Below are 5,583 nucleotides of genomic sequence, written 5' to 3' on the forward strand. Positions count from 1 at the left end.
TTTGAAGATGGCAAGGACCAAGAAGACTGCAAGGAAGGTTGATAAGCCGGTTGATAAGCCTCTATCCAAAGATGAAGAAGAAGCTCAGCCTAGCAAAGCTTCAGCTAGTACTTCCAAACCAAAGAAGAGCACATCTCAGAGGAAGGACCCTAAACCAAGCACACCTGACCCTCAACCAAGCAAAAGAAAAACTACACATCAGAGGAAAGCTTCCAAGCCACTGCAGCTTAAGCCTCTCCTTACAAAGAGAAAGTTCAAGCAGGGGGTCAAATGTCTAAGAGAGATAAGGAAGGCCATAAAGGCCATCAATCTTGCAATTCCCAAACTACCCTTCCAAGGACTATGCAAACAAGTTGCAGAGGAGTACAAGATTGACATGAGGTGGACTAGAACTGCATTGGCATGTATCCAGGAGGCTTCTGAGGACTTTATGATTGAGCTTTTCCAAGATGCCTATATCTGTGTAGCTCATGCCCATAGGGTTACTTTGATGGACAAAGACATGATCACTCTCAGGAGGCTGAGATACAGGTTTTCAAGAATGTTGGAGCCTATCCCTATTCATGATATTAAGGCCTTTAATATTCTCAACATTCCTCCATGGAGGAAGCCCAAGGAGCCTGAAGTAGGAGTAGTTGATATTACTAAAGAAGAGGAAAAGGAAAGGAAAAAGAGAGCAAAGGAAGACAAGGAAATTGCAGAGAGAAAGGAGCTTGACCTGTTGGAACCTCAGCTAGTGCCCCTCTTGAGGTGTGTCAATCCTAGTGGTTTTGTTGTCGCTCTATTCAGTGAGGAGGATCCTAGGGAGGATTACAATTCACTTGACTCTGAGACCTTGGAAATTCTCAAGGACTGGACCAAGGAGATGAATTCTCCACTCCTTATCACATGCCTCAGGTTGTTTTTGTTTTCCTATGTATTTTTGTTTATAGCAAGAACTCTTTATATAACAATATCTTGTACCAGGTTAATGATGCATACATATGAGCCAGACCTTCAACAAAAGGTGGAATTTTTAGACCCTTCTATCTCCCACTTTCTCAGGACAGAGACAAATATTAGAGAGCTCACAAAGTGGTTGATTCATGTGGACTTGGAAATCTGTGAAATTTTCTTGATTCCTTATCATGAGAGGTAAGTTTCCTACCTACACCTTGTGAAGAGAATTTACTAATTCATGTTAGAAGGCTAACTGAGGCTTGTTTTTATAGCTCACATTGGAGTTTAATTGCAATTGATATTGTGAAAAGAAAATGCTACTTTGTCAATTCTCTTGCTGGAGTACATGGTCAAGCAAAATTGTAAGTATAGTAGCAGACACATTTTGTAAACCACAAGTAGAACCTCAAGCACATACTTTTAATAAAGAATTTTGGACAGTGCTACTACAAGATTTATAGAGACACTGGAGAATTGTCCACCCATGCCAAAGATGCTGACTGAAATCCAATTTTCAGTTGTGAAGGTTGGAATTCTTTATGCTTTGTTCACTTCAATGGATTATCCTCAAATATTTTTTCCCATAAATACATGTAATGAGTTGCAGGTTCCAATCCAGCCTGAAAGCCATTCATGTGGATGGAGGGTAGTGACAAATGCCAAGCTCCTCTTGGACTTCATATACTGCAATGACAATCAGAATATAGAAGTATAGCATATTTCATATTTGCCAGCTGTATTTTTTCTCATTTTATTGTTCCTAAAACTTGCTTTCTATTGCCTTGTATAGATCAACAGAGAGTGCTATAGTGAGAACCATGTATGGTTGACAAGAGCAAAGATTATCAAGTATATGATTGAAGCAAATGGACAACTGCAAGAGGTATTTAAAGATGATGATGTTGAAGAGAAGGGGAAAGCAAAGCTAGAAAAGGCAAAGGGGAAAGCAAAACTAGAAGAGGAAAAGGGAAGTGAAGAGGAAGAAGAGAGTGGTGAGCAGGAAAAGGCAAGTGAAGAGATGGATGATAAGAGAAAGAGGAAGCAGCCCTCAAGCCCTCCTGCCAAAGAGCCCACAAGAAAATCTCAAAGGACAAAAGAGCCCACTGCAAAAGCACCAACCCCTAGGGACAGGTTAACTCCTGGCAGAAAACTATTCTAGCTTTTTGTAGCCCACTCTAATTGTAGCCCACTTGTATCAAGCTTCCCACTTGTATCCAATTGTCTATTCTATAGCCCACTTGTATCCAATTGTCTATGTAATTGCAAATATTTGAAATTGAATACATTTTGATCACCTTGTTTTAAGACTCTGTTACAAAATCAAATCATTGAAGTAAAATCATTGATGTTTGGAAAAGTTGCATTTCAATAACAAAATAAAGATCCTTTTAGATCTTTATTTCAATAAGATCCTTGCAGGTCATGTGATACAAAACAAGATCTTTGCAGGTCATGTGATACAAAATAAGATCCTTGCAGGTCATGTGTTACAAAATTTCCTTGAAGGATGTTCAAGGCACCAAATGTACAATGCCATCCAAGATTTCCTTGCACTGTAGCCTCTTTTCATTCCTTTTTGATACCTACAAAAACATTCCAAGTTAAATAAAGAACCAATAAGAGAACAAGAGACTTTTAGGGATAACAGTTACCTTTCCATCATTTATTTGAAAGCAAAATGTTGTGGGTAGTTCAATTTCATCATTTTGCAGGTCCAATCTCAATTGATGTAAGCTACACATGCCTCTTATCTTTACAATTGACAGATGCTCATTGTTTACCCATATATCAATGTCTTCTATTGGGCTGTCAATGAAGTCCTCCATGTCTTGATCAAGTGGAGTTAGCTGAGCACCAACATAGTGCCATCTTCTGTAATAAAATGACATAATGAATTTTTGTGTCCCTATCATGTATTTGCAAGCAATTGAGCCAGCTTGCACATTACAAGTGATTCCATTCACTGTTTTGGTGTTCCAACCCTCATCCACAAATTCAAGTACATTTGCTGAGTCTAAAGTCTTCACTGAAAACATTGTTCTAGATTTTCTGACTTCAGCATTAGAGAAGAAGTCTACAAAAACTGTAATGGGCATGAATATAGAAATTCTACTCTGTTTGCTTGCTATGTTTTCTTTCAAACACTTTTGAATCTCACAAAATAGTTTGCACCTGTAGCCCTCACTTGTATTTGAGCTAGGGAGTGACCATTCTCCAGTTTTGAAATCAGGCAAGTCTAGCTTGGTTGTGGCTCCAAGTTCTCCAGTCCTTCTAGGTGGAACATAATAATGGTCAAAGAAGAATATTCCATTCTCTGCCAATGAACCTTTAGTCCTTCCCTTGTATATTTCTTCACTAATTGATCCATGACACACATCCAGAATATTTATAACACATTCTACTGGCTGCCATTCCATAATGTTTGAAGGATAAAAATCTGTACAACAAATAACCTTATACAACATGCATTACAAATAAGGATTTAAGTTAAGAGACTTACAGTTTGGTCTATGTAATGGCAAAGCAGAACTCTCTGAGTCAATATGCAGATCTTTATGCATGTACACATGCTGCACCAGCACCTCTTTGATTGATTTTTTGTTGTCGCCAAAGCTGAAATCTTTAACAATACCCTTCCATCCCGCCAAGAAAGAGTTTTTGGTGGAAGACTTTATTCTCTTGCTGTTGCATCAGTATCCACGTTCCTTTGTGTATAGTTATTGGAATCCATTCTCCATTTTGATCAGTCGTGTTGTAAGTGACAATGGCTTCAATGGAAGTTCTTGGTCGTTTTGATCGTGATGAAGATTCCATGGTGAAAAAAGAAATGAGCAGAGAAGTTTAGCCTGAGTTCAAGAGAAGAATAAGCAGAATGTGCAAAAAACGGTTCAAATCTGGAAAAGATCATGAGATATAATCCAAATGTTGTTTTATGATGACGACGTGCAAAATGAAAACAATATAATATAAGAAGTACGTCTTTCTAAAAGCGACAGCTATTGAATGCCTTTGCACTTTTACTTGTTTACATTGCTATTTACCAGCTCAAAGTGGCGGTAAAGATAGAATATTTGCTTTTTTTATGAGTTTTCAAAAATAGAGGTTCCGTAACGGAAGCTTTTCAACCATTGGTTGAGACCACTCTCTCTCTACACGCTAAAAGGCACAAAAATGACCTCAAAATTCCCCTAATGAAAGGTACCTTTTTGAAGCAGATTCGTAGTGGATGTGTAGCTAGACGAGGTGAAGTAAAAGATGGACATGTTAAAATAGAGCTTGGAAGGGGATTTTCAAGCATTTTTTATGGGAGTTCGAAGCCCTTTGGGGGAAGCTAATTAAGTTAACTACGACTACTGCAAAAAATGTTGGGTTTTTAAAATTGAGCAAGTTCATGGATTGCATGTATGAAGAAGGTGGAGATAAATGGCCCGGTGTCGTACGAAGAGGCAATGGCTCTAGCGGAGGGGTGGCCCAAGAAGACTCTGAAGAAGCACGAAGCTAGGCAGGGTTTTCCAAGTGTTGTGGTGCCAAACCAAGTTGAAGCAGTGGTAGTCATGCCAAGACCGATGCAGAGTGATGTACCTATGCAAGAAGAACCAAGGATTCTATGGCTACAAAAAGAGACGGTAGTTTCTATGCCGAGAAAGCCAGCTAGGGCAGCTTCAGTTGTAAAGGATGTACAGTTGCAAAGGAGGTGTTGTCGAATCAAGGTATGGTTGTTCAAGCTCCTTTGAAGTGTGGTAGAGATCGAAGAGTGTGGTTTGCAGATGAGGTTGAAGAGATGAAGATGGAAGAGAATCCTGAGCTTGAGACAGAGGATGGGGTTGAGCTAAGTGATAGAAGCTCTACGATTGCTAATACGAGTTGGGAGACCGATTTGTCTCAATCAAAGTATGATGAGTTTAATCTCTTAGCTGAAATATCAATCTTTCTTGGCATGTTCTAAGAATGATGCCATGAAAGATTGCATCGCTTCAAAGGTGTTTTATCACCTATCCTCCATTTTCGCTCGACGTGCTAGTTCTTCCTTCATATGAGAGACTGGTTGTTGCAAGGCATCATCCTTCACATTCTCTATAGAGCTTGTTTTCTTCTCTTCCTTCTCTTTGATAGGCATGGAGATACCCACCTCAACTGGCTCATTATTTTCCCCGAGAGAAGAGACGTGACTTTTGCAAACCACATTAGCCTTGTCATGCATATATTCATCAATGATGTCAATACCATTTGCATGACTGGTTTCAGTCATTGCCTAAAATTGCATTATGTGCCTTATTATCTCTATATCGCTTATTGACCCTTGCCCACTTTTTTCTACATGCATGTCCATCCTTATCACAGTCTACAAACATAGAGGCAAGCGTTGTTGCCACCTAGCCCCAAAGGTCCACTCCCTGCTTTGGCATTTTGTTGAAGTCGTCATTCATCTCTCCTCTAATGTGTGTCAAGTGTCAACCCAAAATTCTTTCCACATTACTTTGTCTCCGCTTTCATCATCCTCTTCTTTCACATTGGCTTTTACCTTGCAATTCTTTCCTCTTTTAGGAGCATTACCATCCATATCCACCTTGCCCTCCTTTGTGGATTTCTTACAAGAGTTCTTGTGTGGCTTTGAAGATCTTGCATGCACATCCTCCCCAAACA

General features: G+C 39.4%; 1 pseudogene; it reads right to left on the minus strand.

Annotated features, from left to right (window-relative positions):
- Window positions 1-4,821: 4,821 nt before the first annotated feature.
- LOC147421299 (uncharacterized) lies at window positions 4,822-5,366 on the minus strand (annotated as a pseudogene).
- Between the last annotated feature and the right edge of the window lie 217 nt (window positions 5,367-5,583).

Source organism: Adiantum capillus-veneris, chromosome 28, assembly GCF_014529385.1.
Source record: "Adiantum capillus-veneris isolate H3 chromosome 28, ASM1452938v2, whole genome shotgun sequence".
NCBI lineage: Eukaryota > Viridiplantae > Streptophyta > Polypodiopsida > Polypodiales > Pteridaceae > Adiantum > Adiantum capillus-veneris.